Raw genomic sequence first — 15,401 nt, forward strand, 5'->3', positions numbered from 1 at the left:
GGCTGCGGTCCCCCAAGGAGCTGGGGAGTGGGGCTGTGGGTCCTGGCGGGATTCGAGAGTGGGGCTTGGGGCTCCCAAGGGGCTGTAAAATGGTGTGGTCGGGTGCTGTGACCACCGGGGGTCCTGGGGCTGGGAGGTGCTTGCAAACGCTGGGGAGGGGCTGCGAGCGTGGGGGACACAAGGGTTGCACCAGGGTCCGTGCACGATCACCTCCATCGTACGGGTGTCGCTGTACAGCCAGCCGCGCTGCACGAGGCGCCCCGGGGCGGGGGACTACAACTCCCGGCGTGCCCCGCGCGGGCGTTCTGGTGGAGCCGCGCGCTGATTGGCTGCGGAGTGTATTTCAACGGGGCGCGCGGCGGGGTCTGCACCGAGGCGGCGGCGCAGCGTGAGGGTGAGGGGCCGCGGGCCCGGGGAGCCGAGGAGTGGGGCTGTGGCGGGGGGGGGGCGGTCCTGCAGGCTCCGGGGAGGGGTGCTGGGGGGGCTCCAGGCGGGGGAGGGGCTGTGAGCATCTGGGGAGTGGGGCTGGGGGGGGGGGGGCGGGGAGGAGGGGCGTGTGTGCCCTAGGGGGGCCGCGCAGTGGGGCCGGCGGAGGGGAGGGGGGGCCCTGTGTGCAAACAGGCCCTCCCTGCGAGTCCCCACTGTCGCCCCGTGGGGCCGGGGACCCCCCAGCCCTCCCTGCAGGTAGACGGGCAGCCTGTAGGCAATGGAGGCCGCCCGGCCCAGTGAGGTGCTCGAGTCTGGGGGCTTCATGGGCCGAGTCGACGGAGGAGGTGCTGGAGAGAGGGCTTAGAAACGGCCTTCTGCCCCCGAAACTCCTGGAGCATTTGAAGGGGAGGGACAGGCCACCCCAGGGCCCCAAGGGGAAGACCTCGGAGCAGGGACTTGGGGTTGTTCCAGGAGCAAAAGCTGGTCCCAGCCAGCTCTGCGCTGCTCCCCCGGCACCGGGATCAGACCTTTCAGCCCCGTTTCTGCCAGAAGCATCGCACAAGCGCTTGCCCTCCCCGGGGGCATCTTTGGGACTTGAGAACAGGCGCAGCAGCTGGGTTTTTGGGCTCAGAAATGGGCGCCAAGTGAGCTGGTTTGGGGGCCCAAAGCAGAAGCCGGTTTAGCCGTTTGTGCGGGGGGGCGGGAGGGCATTGGGGGCTGCAGGGGAAAGCAGGGGGTGGGCAGGGTGCGTGGACCCTCCCCGGGGGGGGGGGGGGCGGTCTGGTCCTGCTGGACCCCGAAGTGTGGGAGGCCGGCATGCACCAGGCCAAACTCAATGTCTGCGGTGGTCTCTGGGGGGAAGAGGTGGTCTCTGCTTTTCAGACCCTGCACGCCCTCTTCGAGTCCAGCTCTTCCTTGTCGACTGCTTAGTATAGTTATTAACTAATTAATCGTACAAACTAATGAATATTTATACAACGTACAACTATGATATTTAATCCTAATAGTCGAGTTTTGACGGCGATTGATTTACGACCTTGTCAAAAGCCCAGGCTGTTGCAAATAGCTGGAGCTTGTAAGGAGAAGGAGCTGAAATCAACGGGAGCTTCAGTGCAGAGCTGGAGCTTCAATTAGCCAGAACCGTAGCAAGCAGGAGCTGAAACGAGACGGGGTGTCCGCTGTCTGGGGCATGCCTTAGCCTTAGCCAGAGGCAAAATTACCTGCAGCTGTAACGAGCGGGAGCTGCGATTCGCTGGAGTGTCTATTTGCCGGAGCATCCGTCGGCCGGACTGCACTCCTAGCACGGCTGCGGAGCAGCCAGGCGCAGGCAGGGCTGTCCCCAGCAAGGCGCTCCGAGCGGCAGGGAGGCGAGTTGTCCATCTGCCAGCGGGGAGCCCGGCCTCTTCCCTCGGGGATTAAATCCACGCCACGTGCGTCTCTCTGCGTGGAGGGTCTCTCCCGGTCCCCTTCCCGAGGGCTGAAGTGAGGTGGGGGTCTCCCGGGGGGCAGGCGGCAGCACGAGGCGGCAGTGTCTCCCCGGTACCTGGCAAAGGGGAGAGAAACCGGCCGGCTGGAGCTCCCGGGGTGCACAGCCCGGCCCCGCACGGCAGAATCCTTCCCTGTGTTTTCACCGTTGGCTGGGTGTGACAAACAGGTTCATTTTGTGCCTCCTCTTTTCCCAGCGTCACCTTCTGCGTCATGTGAAGAAAATCCTGCGTGGTTGATGCCGCTTGCTGCTCAGGTAATGGCACGTTTGGGGCCGGGGGAGCGGGGAGAAACACTGGCGAGTTCAAGGACGCTGCAGCTACTCCACATCAAACCCAGGGAAAAGGCAAATTTGCTGCCGGTGCAGAAACGCTGATGAACAGTTGCCGTTAACAGAGCGTGCCTCGTTCCCGAATCGGTCCCTGGGTAGTTACGAATGTTTTCCTTTCAGGTAAAAGAATGAACTATCATCTACGATAAATTAAGAGCTGCCTGTCACCTTCTTTAGGGTCAAGTGTTTCTTCTCTGTTCGTTCATACTGATTTTATGGGCAGGTTGGAAATAGCCTTTTATTTTTACATGCGTAACTCAATTTTTAGTAATATGTGGTGACAGTATAGTTAATTTTTGAGCACCTAGGTACCACTAGAAATGTCATGAATGAAACACGATGGAAACTGATATTTAAACTTTGATTTTTTACTTGATTTTTTTTTTTCATTAGAGTGTTGATGGCATGTTGTCCTGTGGCTCAATCCACATTCTGTTCGGTGGAGCCTTCAATCTAGGACTTTTAAGGAAAAAAGTTTGCCCTTCCAAAAAAGGGCTAGTCATTCATAGGATCGAGGTATAGACTTGGAGAGTCGCTTAAGTACGTGATCAGAATTAAAGCCAAATGTCGCTTAATGTTGCTGCTGTCGGTCTTCACTTTCATTAATTTCCCCGCTGCTCCGTCATGGTTGGGAGCTCTGAATCTGAATTTTTTTCACTCCCTAACGCATTTTTCTCCCCAAGGAGAGGCTATGTTTAAAAGTCAATTAGTTTCCTCACAAATGCATCGGTCAATAAAATTGAGTTACGATTCTTAAAACCACAAAAATGACACCAGTCTTACAGATCTGGACTATTTCTGAACACGTGTTCATCACGTGCAGATGTCATCGGGATACAGATCATCTGCACTTCATGCTCTGACAAGACAATCTGCCGAGACAGGGACGAGCTCCAAAAGAAAAAAAAGGTACAACGTCAAGGTTTTGTTTTGTTGTTGGTTTTTGTGGGTTTTTTGTGTTTGTGTGGTTGTTTTGTTTTTTTTTTTTTTTTTAAGAGTGCGACGTTGACTGGTGGCAGCCTGCAGAGCTCTCTTGCTGCCTGACTCTCCTTTTCTTCTCTGTCACTCCTCTTTCATGGCTGTAATTTTCACTCGGGTGGTTTTAGAAGAGCAATTTAGTTACTTGCCTGTGTAAATGTGCTGGTAATACCTGGAAGGTAAATGCTTGAACCGGTAGCGAATAACTTGGCTACAAGTAGAATTTCTGAAGGAAGAACAACAACAACAACAGGAAGCAAGTAGCGAGTTACCCCAAATTTGTGTGTGTCAAACACATCGAAGTTTTATTGCCAAACATTGTTTGGCAATGTGTTCCAAATGGCTCGTTTTGGTAAACATAAATTTTCAGGAAGTTCGGGGTTGTGTGTGGAAAAACGTGCCCCTCTGTCTAGGTGTCCTGCTACGTAAATAGCATCAGTCAGTAGCACATCCAGTGGCAGGGCTGTTGTTCCCTGCTCTCGATATTGCCGTAGTAGTGTTGTGGTATTTCGACCTAAGAGGCGGGTTTAGGAATGGAAGGAGAATGCCTGTGTTCTGTAAGGGCTACGAATGCCGACCCTTTTCCCTGCCTGCTGCTTTCCTGTGCGTGAGATGAAACTGTATTGTTTTTCTCCCTTGTTCCCGGTCGAAATATTTCTGAAGCTGTCGCTGCTGAGGGTTTGCAATTTGCGTTACTGCGTTTTTGTAGAGTTCTAGTTACGGATCATTGCTACCGTGGCAAAGTGTCAAGATACGGTTTTCAGTTTAAAGCTTCAGAAGCTGCGTTCGCTGAAATCGGCGTAGGTGAAACTGATCGTTGTGGTTTAACCTGGCAGGCAGCTAAACACCACGCAGCTGCTCGCTCACTCCCCCTGCCCCCAAAGTGGGGTGGGGGAGAGAATCGGGGAAAAAAAAGTGAAGTTCGTGGGGTGAGGTAAAGACAGTTTAATAGGACAGAAAAGGAAGGGGAAACAATCATAATGATAAAAGAATATAAAAATAAGCGATGCACAATGCGATTGCTCACCGCCCGCCGACTGATGCCCAGCCGGTCCCCGAGCGGCGGTCGCCGCCCCCCGGCCAACTCCCCCAGCTTATATACTGAGCGCGACGTCATATGGTATGGAATATCCCTTTGGCCGGTTTGGGTCAGCTGTCCTGGCTAAGGTCCCTCCCAGCTTCTCGCTGGCAGGGCATGAGAAGCTGAAAAGTCCTTGACTAGCGTAAGCGCTACTTAGCAACAACTAAAACATCAGCCTGTTATCCACGTTTTTCTCGTACTAAATCTAAACCACAGCGCTATACCAGATACCAGGAAGAAAATTAACTCTATCCCAGCCGAAACCAGGACACCGGTCTTGCGCATGATCCCGCTGTGCTCGCAGGGGTGCTCAGTGGCTCCTCATCAAAACAGCGAGGTGTGTGTGGACGTCCGTAGGGTTGCGCTCGGGGTCTGAGAGCGTTGTGTATTTTTGCTATTGGAAGACGGAAGAGAGCGTGTGCCTGTTAAATCTAGTGACGGTCGAAGGTTGGGAGGGACCCTGAGCAGGTTTGGTGGCACAACTGCAGTTTTCAAAGATCTTGACCGTTTGGAGAAACGGCCTGGAAAAAAGGATTCCTCTTTTGCAGCGAGTTCACAAGGACAGATGGGTTGCTGTACTCTTTAACAAAAACACTCAACTTGGGACATATAGGGTGAGGAAATCGCGGCTATACTTAGGCTTGAGAAAATGTACGTAGGTATCTGTGTCTGTCACCTGCGCGTCTCTAGGAAAGTGAGTTCTAGCGAAAGTAAAGCTGCCAATGAGCCAAAAAAAAGGCACGGTCGTCTAAAACATGCAGAAGCTCTGGTGGCCTGTCTCAACAACCGTACCAAAGATGATGCAAAATACTTTTTCCTCCACTCAGTGTTGTAGTCTTCACAGGAAAGGAAGCTTTGTGCTAAACGTTGGGTTTTTTTTTCCTTTCCTCTCAGCAGAATGTCAACTGCCGTGAAAGTACGAGACAGATGGAAAGGATCCATAGTGGTCTGCAAGTACCGAGGTAGGTGTGTGATACGTGTCTGCATTTTTCCTAAGGTGCTTGTAGTATGGACTTTACAGTAAACATTAAGAATGTGGCAGCTCTCCTTCTATATTTTTTTTTATGTGAAATATTTTAACACAAATACTAAAAATAAATAAGGTCTGTTCTGGAGCATGGTACGCCTATGCAAAGCTTGCTTCCCTCCGTCTATTTTCTCTTCCTGAAAGCACAGTCTTCTGTTTCTGTGTGCTTACTATTAAAGGGTGCTGTGAAAGTAATGTTGGACTAGAAGAGGAAAGGAACTGTTTGTGAGAGTTCGGATGTTCAGGAGAAACGGACTTTGTTTTCACGACAAAAGCTTTATGCTTTTTCGGTCAGTCGGTGTTTAAAATACCTTACAGTAGCACTCGAAAACCTTACTGAGATACTAGCATCTGTGCTAAAAGCAATCAAGGTCAAAGAAGAGACGTGGACAAAACGGGACAAATCGGCGTCGCTTTGGTGTGTTTTCCAGGCTTTCCCAAGAAGCGTTAGCAGCCTCGTAACTAGCGACAGCGAGTCCTGTTGTGTTTTTGGTGAGTTACTGCTTCTGTAATGTCCTTTTTCCTTAACCTGCAGTGTGTAATTGACTTCAGTTGGAAAGAGATTTTCCAGAATGGAAATCTTTCTCATTCAAAGGAGTTGCCTTTTATGAGCGTCCCATCAGAATGCATGTTCAGAGATGATGTACTTGGCAGAAGTCATCCGCAACGAGACTTTTCACTCTCTCTGGAAAAAAAACAAAGTAGTAAGTCGATTTCCTTCCAGAGACCTAAGCGCAGCACGTCTTCCAACAGTCGATGTATCGCTGATCTTTGGTTCTCAGGTGTAACAGTCGAGATATCATAAAAACGTGTTCCTCCGCATGCTTGGGTACAGCCAAAAGCATTAGCAAATCCGCCAATCCCTTTTGGTAGCCTTATGTATTGCAGCACTGGAGATTTGATATTCCCCACCGCCTGCCTCCCCTCCCCCCCCCCCCCCCCCCAAAAAAAAGTAAAACCATATGGGAGATCTCTTATCTCACTGATTTTTCTATCATAAATGGATTTTAAAAAAGAAAGTTAAAATTGTATAATTTACAAACTGACTTGCATTGCTTAAACCGCAACTGCCAAATAGCTGTAGCATATAACTTATTAGGTGTACTTAAGCAGTTAGGTAGTTGTTCTAAATCTTTAAAAAGAGAGGCAACCGAACGTTACGGGTTTTTTTCCCCAGTCTTTTGACAGAGTGCTCTGAAGTACTTTATTTCTGTCTCGCTTTCAACGGCGCGTTTCCCCGGCAGTTCGGTAGCATCGGTCTCGGCGCAGCTGGCCAGGCGTCCCTCCTAGTCATGTAACACACGCAAAACCCCTGGTCAAATGATGGCTGTGTGTTTTGGAGGTAGATAATTTAACAGTATGAATTCACAGCTATGCAATTTAAATTAATGCAAAAGGAAAATCAAGTATTTTTATGGTATAAGTATTCTTCTTGTATGTGTATAAACGTACACACACCTTTTTAGCATAAAATGAATTGCTGAGATTTGTTCTTTCTTTTTCATTTTACTCTTCCAAGTTTTACACTTCACTTTCAGCTTTATCGACCAAGCAAGCAAGATGCGCAGCAGCAGCAGCGCAAGGGCTGGAGCTGTGGCGGTGGATCCGTGAGCGTAGATGCTGATTACGGCGCGCCCTTGTCCTGCAGCCTCAGGGGGTTATCTCCCTGCAGCGGTGCTGTAAGGAAGGGACGAGACGTTTTCCAACACCAGCAAGAGCGTTTACTTCTCTGCGAAGAACGTGTTCAAAATCGTGTCAGTTAGTCTTAATGCTGATTTTAAGCGTTCGAATCGCGCTAGCTTTTAAAGGACGTGTTGTATTTCGAGCTGACCCATTTGCCTAGCATCCTCCTTTAGCTCAACTACTACCCTATCCCTTATCCTGACTGAATTCCTCTGCTGCCTTCGGTGCTATTTTTTTAATAGGCTGAAATATCCGTTGAGATTTTTGTTTTTCAGATGCCTCGCTGTGAGCGTCCCGTGGTGCTCAGGAGAGACCCCCCAGCCCAGGTTTGCCTGCCGGTCGTTAGGCGTGCTGACGGTAAGGGGCCAGCTGCCAGCCTGCGGGACGGGGGCTGGGGGGGGGCTGCAAGCGTTTGGGGGGGCTGCCCCTCCTTTATCTTTCCAGCAGAGCCCCCCTTTTTGGCGGGGGTGCGTGTGTGCATACGTAAACGGCATTATTAAAGTAACGAGCTGCCGGTTGGGGCCGTTTCCCTCATTTTGTGCCTTTTTGGGGGCTGAAAAAAAGGGGGGGTTGGGGGACCTGGGGGGGGCGATGATGTCATTTGGGGCACCCCAACATCACCGGGGGGGGTGATAATGCTGTGGAGGAGCAGGTGAGTGGGGAATGGGGGGTCATGGGGGGGGGGGGGGGGGTGTCGTTCCCCCCCAAAAAAAGGGGGTCACAGCCCAAAAATGCCTGAAAATTCACGGGGGGTTTCAAAAATTTTTAAAAACTGTAAATATATGTGTGAGGCCTTGAAACAGAGAAAAATCTCTCATTGTTATATATATTGAAAAATAATATTCATTTATATGTACAAAAGGATTTCAAAATAAGAACCTATATCTGCCATATTATATAAAGGATTTTAGAGTATAAAAAAATTTGAAAGACATATATAGGGTTTTAAAATACAAAAATAACTCGCGTACATATAAATTAAAAAATAAAGGGCTTTAAAATGCAAAAAGGATGATATATTTTATATATGAAGGAATTTAAAGTAGAAAAAAGTCTGAATAGATATAGCTATCTACACTTACATGTTACATAGAGAGTCTAAATAGATACTATATGTAATCTAAGAGATAATATATAAGTGTAAATAGATACCTAAGTCTAAAATCTAAGTCTATAAAGATATAGGTGTAAATATACGTAAGTGTAAATAGAGAAGTCTATAAAGACATTTAAGTGTCAAAATATGTAAGTCAACAGATATATAGTCTGAACAGGTATTACATATAATAAGTGGGAAATAGGGAGGATAAGTGGGAAATAGGGGGGTATAAGTGAAACATAAATATATGCTCTAAATATATATATATGTATGTGTAAATACATTAAGTGTAAATGTCTATGATAGATAAGGTTTTTAAAATGCAAAGAAACCCTGTTTATAGAAAGGATTTAAAAACTCTTCACCCCCCCACCCCCCCCGAAATACCTCTCTATTGAAGATATAAAAGCGCTTTCAAAAGCTGCGTCTTCCCTGTTCTCCTTTTCCGCCGTTTCCCATCCTGATTTGGGGCCAGTTCCCCCAACAGGGACTTTCCCCTGCAGGGCCGCGCACACAGAGCGGGACCTGCCGCGATGGCATAAAAATACCACAAAACCCCTGATTCAGGGCCTGCAAGGGGTGAAAAAAGAACCCCGCAATTTTGGGGGAAAAATACCCAACTTGGAGCTCCCGGGAAAGCCAAATCCACCTGGATTTGTACAGCTGGAAAGCAGAAAAACGCCCATTTTCATGCACAAAACCAAAAGCAAAAATCGCCAATTTTTGTTGTGAAAAAGCGTTGAAAAACCTCCAAATTGAATATTTTGGAAAAGGAAAAAGCCCCAATTTTTATATTATAGAAAAGCAAAAAACCCCCCCAATTTGGGGAAAATTTGGGGTGAAACACCAGCCATTTGAGGGGCATCGCTCGTGGTTATCCAGTGCGGGTTATCCAGTGAGGGTCAGTTATCGGGAACGGATTATCTGTTGCGGATTATCCCAGGTGAGTTATCTGCTGTGGATGGTCCCGGGCAGACCCCCTGGCGTAGGTCACCCCCACGCATGTCCCCCCACCCATGTCTCTACCCACACACGCCCCTCCCAGTGTCCGCCCCGCCTTTCCCATGCGAGGTTTTTCCCCCGTGCGTGCAAGGTTTTCCCCGTGACGCGCCCCCCGTATCCCCTGCCCTCCTGCCTCGTGCCCGCACTGCCCTCCTCTCTCGTCTCCCTCCTCCCACCCCCCCGTGTTCCGCACTGCCTCCCCGTAACCCCTCTGCCCCGGACCCCTGGGGTGCTGCCTGCCCCGCCAACCTGCCCGTTGCCCCCCGCCCAAACTCTGACACCCCCCTCCCGCTCCCCCGCACCCCGCTCCCACCCCACTCTCCCTCCTCCTGCGTTTTGGGTTTGTGCTGAAAACAGCATTGATGACGCAGGGGTGTGTTAGTTCCTGCTGAGCAGCGCTTGCACGGCGCCCGGGGCTGTTCTGCTCCTCGCCCTGCCCTGCCAGCGAGCAGGCTGGGGGTGCGTGAGGGTTTGGGAGGGCGCACTGCTGGGAGAGCTGACCCCGACGGACCCAAGGGATATTCCAGACTGTATGATCTCATGAAATAAAACTAGGGGGGAGGTTGGCAGGGGGGCCGCTGCTGGGCTGCGACTGGCTGGGCATCGGTCGGTTGGTGGCGAGCAATTGTTTTCATTTGTACCGCTTGTCTTTCCTGGGTTTTTCTCTCGGTTCTGTTCCCCCCCCCCCCCCCCCCCCCCCCCCGCTTTCCTTTTCCAAACAAGTGGAGTTTTTTCACTTTTGCCCTTCCAATTCTCTACCCCATCCCACTGAGGGGGGAGCGAGTGAGCGGTTGCGTGGTGCTTAGTTGCCGGCTGGGATTAAACCATGACACAAGGTGAGTTGCAAGCCCTGCCTGGCTAAATACTTCAGGCTCTCCGTGTTATTCCTACCGTCTTGATAGGCCATCCTTGTTCTTTCCCGCTGCTTTCAAGTGCTTTGTGCTCCATAAGCAGTCTGGGAAGTATGGTTGTTGCAGAAACTGCTACACGCTGTGACTCCTTCTCAGGTTGTTAGCTTTGCCCTTTGTATGGGCTACCGAGGTCGTCGGCTCTGCACGGGACACAGGCAGCCCGCAGAGCTTGACGCCAAGCCATTCCTTTCCCCTCGGCGCAGCAGCGGTTCTGCCGCTGCTACAGGCAGCCACTCGCTCGAGGGCGAGGGGCTGGGATGACGACAGGCTGCTGCACGCTTCAGTCGAACTGAGACGCCGTTCTCTGGGGAGCCGCTGCAAGGAGAGCTCAGGTACGTTCTGTACTGCCGATGGCCCTTCACAAGGGAAGCGTGCTTTGGTTTTAGCAGAAAAAGGTGTCAGTCACAGGCAGCCACCTATCGCTGTGCACAGCTCAGCTATTTGGCAGGTGTCCGTCTTGTTCAAGTAGAGGCGTATTCCTCACCTTGCAGTCTCGATGGCAAAACCATCGGGGTTCAAGTTACAAAAGCCTTTTGACATCGGAGCGAGATGGCAGCTGGGTTTCTACCAGCACCGTACTTAGCTGTGTGGCTAGCTGAAAATGGCTCGCAGGCCAGGAGATATGCAGAGGGGTCTAAAATAAAGAAACCAAGTGTTGAAGTGATTGTTTCAAGGAGGCAAATTAGGCAGTTAAAGGAACCGAGCTGCTCCCCTGTCACGTTGGCAGAACAGCCCCTCCAGCCCACTAAGTGCTGCGTGTTGCAGGCAGCAAAGTGCAACTGTGACGCTTGCTGGCAGGAGCGGCAAGGAGTGCAGAGCTACGCGCCCTGTACAGAGCAAGGATGGAACCTGCCGGGCTCTACGGTCATCTGCTGAGGACGCCTAATACACGGGCAGGCCTCTTGGCTTTCCCTGCTTCATTTCTAATTCCTTTGCACGCTGGAGGGCAGGGTGGTAGGTGACGTCGTGCAGTGTCTCTCCTCCAAGTGACAAGCCCTGTGTGGCAAGCCTTGTGCGTGTGCAGGATGAGGAGAGCGGAGTGCTGATAGCACAGAGGTTGAGGAAAGGTGCAAACACCACAACAAAGCCCCAGGACCACCAGCGTATCGCTAGTTTGCAGGTCAGCCACTGGCACCGGGTCTGCTCAGAAGCGCGGTTTCGTGATGGACATAGCTGCCCCTCCCCTGCTTTCAGGGTGCCACCCGTGTGGCCTTATTTTTTTAAAATCTCTCTCCAGCATCTGTTGAGTCGCTGCTGTCACTCCCACAACCCGATGCCACCTGCAGTCCGAGACAGCGATCCCTGGGGCTTCCTCCGGGTTAGAAAGAAACCTGTTCCACAGGTTCCCCGTGCTGCTTCTCCTCCGCGGGTAATGGGCTGGGGGGCACGGACGGAAACAACCACGGGCCTTGTAAAGCGGCCAAAGGGAAAGGACTGAAATGCTGGGGCCACCGGGTGCTTTTTGTGGTACAGAGGCGATGGAGACTAGTGCCCGGGCCGCGAGTGGGAAAAGGGCAGAGAAATCTAAGCCCAGTACCCCCAGTAAGCAGTTACCGTCTTTCGGTGGTCCAAACTGGGCGGAGAGATCGGGAAGGGGTCGGTGAGGCGACGGTGGCACCCGGCGGCCGGAATTGGGTACTGCAGCTCTTGAGCCGCGCACGCGCAGTGCCGCGCGTTGCCGCGCTCGCTGCTGCCACGGAGCGACCAAACTCGGGTACTGCAGCTCTCGGGAGCCGCGCATGCGCGGGGGCGCGCTTTTCTTTGCTCGCTGCTGCCACCGAGCGACCGAAGTACGGCACTGCGCCTCGGGAGCCGCGCATGCGCAGAGGCGCGCTTTTCTCTGCTCGCTGCTGCCGCCGAGCGACCAAACTCGGGTACTGCGGCTCTCGGGAGCCGCGCATGCGCGGCGGCGCGCTTTTCTTTGCTCGCTGCTGCCACCGAGCGACCAAAATCGGGTACTGCGGCTCTCGGGCCGCGCATGCGCGGCGGCACGATTTTCTTTGCTCGCTGCTGCCACCGAGCGACCAAAATCGGGTACTGCGGGTCTCGGGCCGCGCATGCGCGGCGGCGCGCTTTTCTTTGCTCGCTGCTGCCACCAGGCGACTAGAATTCGGTACTGCAGCCCTTGAGCCGCGCATGCGCGCTGGCGCCCCGCTTCTCCGCGCTGCCGTCCGCCGGTAACGGCAATGCCGTACCGTGGTGCCTGCGGGGTGATGCCGCCGCGTTCGTCGCTTCGTCCCGGTAAGGAAATGCCGCTGCCGCCCCACGTGCGCGGTGCCGGCGGGCGCTGGGCGCGCAAAGCGCGGAACTGCAGCGCCCGTGCCGCCCCCGGGCACGCGCTGCCCGGCGGCTGCTCGCTGCTGCTGCCGCCCCGTGGCCGAATCGCGGTACTGCAGCGCCGGCACCGCACAGGTGCGCAGCCGCGCCGCCGCCGCCGCTTACGCTGCTGCCGCCCCGAAGCCGAAGCGTGGTACTGCAGCCCGGCGTTCGCGCGCCGGCTCTGGCCCCTCCGTGTGCCGTCCCCATCCCGGTGCATTCGTCATCCCGGGCGGCAACAGTTAGGGTGCCCCCCCCGCATGCCAGCACCCCCAAGAGTGTCGGCGTGTTCCGGTGCTGCCCCCATCCCTGGGGCAGCTCCCCGTCCCCTGTCCCTGCGGCGGATCGTTGGGCTCTGTGTTCCCCCAATAAAACACGGGGACGGAGGGGACCGCTGGGGACAGGGGGCGGGGACCCCCAGAGAGTGGGCTGTGCTGCCGTCGCTCCTTGGTGCTGGCCCTGCTTGTCCCCTGTCCCCCCAGCGGTGATGAGCTCCGGGCCACTGGCGGGGACCCTCACTGTCACCTTCCCCCCACGCCGGTTGCCACCAGCGACAGGGACAGCAACGTACCCCTCCTCCCCCCCGCCACGCACACGGGTGCGCAGGGGCACAGGCCACCCCCCGTCAGGTGGACACGCTGGGGACACCATCTGCCCCGGGGCTGTTTGGGGTCCCCAGGGTGGGAGCGGAGCTGCAGGATGCTGGGTCCCCCCTGCCCGAGCCCTGCAGACCCAGGTGGAGCACAGGCATCCCCCGGCCCTGTCCCCACGTGGCCGTGGGTCGGTGCTGCCGTTGCGTGGCCAGCGGCTGGGAGGACACAGTTCCCGCCGGCTGGGGCCAGAGGAGCCCGGCAGCCTGGGGACCCCCGGGAAGGGCTGGCTGTGGTGGGGACTCGGCGCCCAGGGCACCCCAGAGACCCTACAACAGGGTGCAGCATGAACTATTTTGTTACCTGTGCAGTATCCATGAGTGAGTCCCCATCGTTCCCAACCTGGTCCCCCAGTGGGTCGGGGTCCCAGCAGCCCGTGGGGGTGGCTGCAGGTGTGGGGGGTGGGATCCCTTCTCCCCGCGGTGCCCCCCACCTCCCCAGGGTCATCCCTCCTAGTCTCAACCCCCCACATGGTGTCCCCAATCTCCCGAGAAACACCTCTGTCCCCAAATGTCCCCCTACCCCACTCCCAGGGTCCCTCCCGGACCCCAGGATTCCCCCCCTGCCCCGTTCTGAGGCCCCCCCCCCCATCCCCACGGTCACCCCCAGTCCTGAGACAAGCCCCCCCCCCCAGCACGGCAGGTGCCTGGGGAGACGCTGGGAAGAGCCGGCACCGCCATCTCGGGGTCCTGCTGGCCCTCATCCCCCCTAAAGTCTTGCACCATGCTCTGCTCCTTGAGGGGAGTGCCCACAGTCAGGGGGGGTGGGAGCTCCCCTCCTCCCCAGGGAACCCCCCCAACCTGTCCAGGGCACTCTCTGCCACCTCCCCAGGGTCCAATCACCGTAACAGGGTCTGACCCTGGGATCTGGCTGGTTAACATCAGGTGCGAGAGAAGGTTCCTCATTACTCCTTGATTAGTTCTTAGGTGCCAGCTCGAGCTGGGTGCCTCCAGAGAGGGACGCCTATCCTGGATCGCCCTCCTTGCACACCTGCACCCGTCGCAGGAGGGTGCACGCTCACCATGGGAGCCACGTGGGAACCGGAGGCGGCCTCGAGGCTGCTCAGCAGCAGCCAAAACACCCCAGTGGTTTCAGACACCGGCTGTTTTGCTCCCGCACTGCCGAGAATAATAACCACCACTGTCACACGAGGGTCCTGCACAATCCCCACCATCGCACAAGGGTCCCCGTGCACCTGCCCGCCATTGCACGAGGGTCCCCTGCACACCAACCAATTACGTAAGGGTCCTCCTGCACTGCCCCCCCCCATCGCACGGGGGTCTCCACACACCGACCCCTCGTTGCGCAAGGGTCCCTGCACAATCACCACCGTTGCGCGGGGGTCCCTGCACAGCCACCCGCGCGGCACAAGGCGCCGTGCGCATGCGTGCTTCCGGGGCGGGGACTACAACTCCCGGCGTGCCCCCGCGGGCGGCCCGGTGGAGCCGCGCGCTGATTGGCTGCGGTGGATATTTCAACGGGGCGCGCGGCGGGGTCTGCACCCACGCGGCGGCGGCGGCGGCGGCGGCGGCGGCGGCGGCGGCGGCGGCGGCGGCGGCGGCGGCGGCGGCGGCGGCGGCGGCGGCACGAGAGCAGCGTGAGTGTGAGGGGCCGCGGGCACGGCGGGCTGAGGGGAGACCTGCAGGCTCCGGGGAGGGGGACTGGCGGAGCGCCGGGCCAGGGAGAGGCTGTGAGCATCGGGGGAGTGGGGCTGGGGGGAGGCTGCGGACCCTCGGGGGGGCCGAGGAGTGGGGCTGTGCATCCCGGAGGGGGCTGGGGGGTGGGGCTTGGGGGGAGCTGTGCATCCCGGAGGGGGCCGGGGGGTGGGGCTTGGGGGGCTCCGTGCCCTAGATGCGCTGGGGAGTGGGGTTGTGTGCCCTAGGGAGGCTGGGGGGGGCTGCGGTCCCCCAAGGAGCTGGGGAGTGGGGCTGTGGGTCCTGGCGGGATTCGAGAGTGGGGCTTGGGGCTCCCAAGGGGCTGTAAAATGGTGTGGTCGGGTGCTGTGAGCACCGGGGGTCCTGGGGCTGGGAGGTGCTTGCAAACGCTGGGGAGGGGCTGCGAGCGTGGGGGACACAAGGGTTGCACCAGGGTCCGTGCACGATCACCTCCATCGTACGGGTGTCGCTGTACAGCCAGCCGCGCTGCACGAGGCGCCCCGGGGCGGGGGACTACAACTCCCGGCGTGCCCCGCGCGGGCGTTCTGGTGGAGCCGCGCGCTGATTGGCTGCGGAGTGTATTTCAACGGGGCGCGCGGCGGGGTCTGCACCGAGGCGGCGGCGCAGCGTGAGGGTGAGGGGCCGCGGGCCCGGGGAGCCGAGGAGTGGGGCTGTGGCGGGGGGGGGGCGGTCCTGCAGGCTCCGGGGAGGGGTGCTGGGGGGGCTCCAGGCGGGGGAGGGGCTGTGAGCATCT

General features: G+C 56.1%; 1 long non-coding RNA gene across 1 annotated transcript; it reads left to right on the forward strand.

Annotated features, from left to right (window-relative positions):
- The first annotated feature begins 324 nt into the window (after positions 1-324).
- LOC142077471 (uncharacterized) lies at positions 325-7,532 on the forward strand. Its single transcript, XR_012671855.1, has 6 exons — positions 325-388; positions 2,112-3,154; positions 5,202-5,266; positions 5,763-5,823; positions 5,927-6,032; positions 6,870-7,532. It is a non-coding gene; the product is annotated as an uncharacterized LOC142077471 (long non-coding RNA).
- Positions 7,533-15,401: the final 7,869 nt, after the last annotated feature.

This window comes from Calonectris borealis, unplaced genomic scaffold (genome assembly GCF_964195595.1).
Source record: "Calonectris borealis unplaced genomic scaffold, bCalBor7.hap1.2 HAP1_SCAFFOLD_265, whole genome shotgun sequence".
In the NCBI taxonomy this organism is placed as follows: Eukaryota; Metazoa; Chordata; class Aves; order Procellariiformes; family Procellariidae; genus Calonectris; species Calonectris borealis.